Here is a 3,361-nt window from a genome sequence, read left to right as displayed (position 1 = left end):
TTACGGTTCCGTCGTTAACCTGAAGTCGAGTAACGTCTGAGGCCCTGATTTTTTTTTTCACGCTTCTTTTGACGATTTTGACAACTAACGCTTTATGAACTTTATCAGAGGTTTTTGGATGGCGTTTTGTGTGTAATTTCCTCCCCGTCAGTGCTATCTATGTTTGGATATTAACCCTGAAGGAGGAAACACTGTCTTTCTCCATCTCTCTCTCTATACATTTTTTGTGCACCAACGAGCAAAAAAAAAAAGAAATTGGCAAATAGAAGTAATTAAGGAAGGCTGTTTGAGTAGTTTGCATAAATTATCGCTCAGCGGGATCTGTTTGCGTTCAGTGGGAGGGGAGAAGAAGAAAAAACTTCGCCGGCAGCGTGTTTTTTTTTTTTTTTGACAAGGCCAAAAATCAAAGCACAACAATGATTACTAAAACATCAATAATAGTTTAAAGAGCACATTCCCCTCTCTAATTAGCATGCCTGTGTCACCTTTTTTCAACTCAATAAAGTGCCTGTGTGCATACAGATCATGAGTGGGTGTAAGGCTCTCTCTATCTCGCTCTCTCTCTCTCTCTTTCTCTCTCTCTGTCTCCATATCTCCTACCCTCTGTCTGTCTCTTTCTCTCTCTCTCCCTCCCTCTCTGTTTCCTTTTCTCTCTCTCTCTCTCTCACCCTCTCTCTCTGTCTCTATATCTCCCCCCTCTCTCTCTCTACCTCTCTCTCTCTCTTGCCCTCTGTCGCTCTCTCTCTCCTACCCTCTCCCTCTGTCTCTTTTTCTCTCTCTCTCTCTCACCCTCTCTCTCTGACTCTCTGTCTCTTTTTCTCTCTCTGACTGTCTCTATATCTCCCTCCCCCTCTCTTTCGCATTCTCTGTCTCTCTCTCGCCTACCCTCTCCCTCTGTCTCTATATCTCCCTCCCCCTTTTTCTCTCTCTCTCTCTCGGTCTCTCTCCTAATGAGAGCATCATAAGCTCTGCAATTAAAACCTCCATATGTGTTCAGAAAGCCCGGTCCATATATAATAATTGTATATCGTGATTAAAAGTGGGACCACGGTGCTGAATGTGGCGTTACTGAACCAAACGCTGCCGACTGGGTCTCTGTTGATCAGTCGGGCAGCGTGCAGCGTTAGAGGGAAGTTAAGTGAATAAGGTTCATGTGTACAGTCAGAAGTAATGTCCAAATGAAGCTTTATGAATCCTCTTCTTTACGTTCTGTGCACAGTAGATGGCGCTCTCTGCGTTTGAAAGCACAGTGAAATGCCATTCCTAGTCTTCAATCAGAGAGCGCAATCTATTGGGCTCAGAAAACAAAGAGCACGGTTTTATCTGATGCCTTTTTGTCATCTGGTATCGAGTTAAAAACGTGAAAAACAGGGTGCAACTCAGACAAAAGCTCAGCTGCAAATGTTTTTGAAAGAAATGCACTGAGGTTATCTGGTCCTGTGGCATTCCTCGAATAGAAATGTGCAAAGGTGCTCCTCACCTGCTCTACAGAAACATCACTTCTACGTGACTCGATTCAGAATCTCAACAATGTAATCTGAATGTTTTCCTTTTTATAAAACCGAGAGACAAAGTTGTTCAGTTCATTTTGAAAACCCTGCCTCAGTGTCTGCACTAATGCTTCCCGAGTGGTTGACGTCCCCTTCCCTAATGTCCCATTACTGTTTGATATTGTTGCTTTTAAAAGCTTTTTCTAGTCGTAGATTGCGTGCCCTCTTTGCCTCTCGCCATTTCCTCCTTAAATCAGTTTCTACAAGCTTTGAATTCTCTCGTGTCCTTGTTCTTTAAGGCAATCTTTCTCAAGTTAATACTATGCATAACATCCTTATAAACATTGTGTTCTCTGGATCTCCGTTTGTAGCACTGACTGCACACAGAACTCTGGAGTCTGATATCACCGCTGTTATTTCACCCAAGGAGCCATGATGGATGTGCAACACAGTACCATCAAAGCAATTGGTGGTACTGTCTTTGACACACTAGCTCCTTTCATATTTACAAAGCATCGGTCCAACATAATAATCTTCCAAAGCGAGGAACATGTCTGTCCGTGTGTCCATTGCGTACCTCGAGAACCGTTCCGATCCGATCTACTTCACACTTGGCACGGGTGACCCAATGGGTGACCCAATGACATGCTTCATGTCGAATTTTTGTACAATTTGGCCAGATGGTGGCGCTATAACAACAGACTTCACACAACGCTTAACACAACTCCTGCTAGAGACACTATCCATGTTTCCACCCACACGGTTTTATGCAGATCATGTTATATTGAATTAAAAATGCCTCATGACATGTGTTCTACTTATGTTTAACAAAAATACTTGGTTAGGGTTAGGAAGAGATCGTGGATTGGCTTAAAATGTGCCTATGTAAAGTGGGTTAGGTTTAAAAATGTATTGCCCCAGCCCTAATTGTGAGCGTAGTGTCGATAGTTCTTTTAATAAATACACTTTCAAAACCTCTGTGGCAGTCTGATAAAACAGTTTAATCTGATTAGAAACATGTTGGAGGGTCAAACCTCCCCTTCTTCAGCGTCCTGAGATGTCGGGCGGCTGTTTTAAAATGGAGAGGGGCATTTTTCCTGAAGGTGTAAAGCTTGTTTCACACCACAGTGCACAACAAATAGGTCCTCTGGCAGTGGTGAGATGTACGCCTGAAGTGATTGCTAACCAGAACGCAAACCACTCCAACCCAGCGACAACGGCTGGAATTCATCATGCTGTGCAGAGCTTTTACCCTTTACAGTCCATTATGGTTCATAACTCATAAATGGAGACCTCTGGGAATATAAAAACCCTGAAAAAAAAGGAATTGGTTGCTTTGCCCTGGGAGAAAGTGTTATTACTTTTGCTGAGTCATGAATAATGGATAAAGTTGCTGCATAATCCTTGGGTGATCAGCGCGGAGGGCTGAAAATAGAAGCCAGGAAACAAAAAAGAAAGATGACCTCCTTTTTAAGAGAGCATGAGCATGCTGCAGCAGCAGCCTGATAAACACCCAGAACTTCCAAAAGATCTGACATGACCGGCTTTTTTTTTGGTGATGGAAACAAAAAATTATCATTCATACGAAGATATTTCATACGTACACACCAGGGTGCGTAGTAACCCTATGGGACAAATGTTCACCTTACGTTTCCGCCCACTAGACCTTTTTGTTAAAGATCTTTTGTTTAACGTGAAAAAGTCCCAAAATCACTATAACCAAACCCACCAGACTCCATATAAATAATCATTATTTTTAGCGTGTATACACCCAGCATATCAGGGCTGTTTCATATTAATCTAAAAGGATCTTACTCTTTAACTAAAAGGTATATTTATGTAGGGATCCATCCCATAATGTTGTCACACAC

This window comes from Etheostoma spectabile, chromosome 24 (assembly GCF_008692095.1).
Source record: "Etheostoma spectabile isolate EspeVRDwgs_2016 chromosome 24, UIUC_Espe_1.0, whole genome shotgun sequence".
NCBI lineage: Eukaryota > Metazoa > Chordata > Actinopteri > Perciformes > Percidae > Etheostoma > Etheostoma spectabile.
This window is presented reverse-complemented; position numbering follows the sequence as displayed.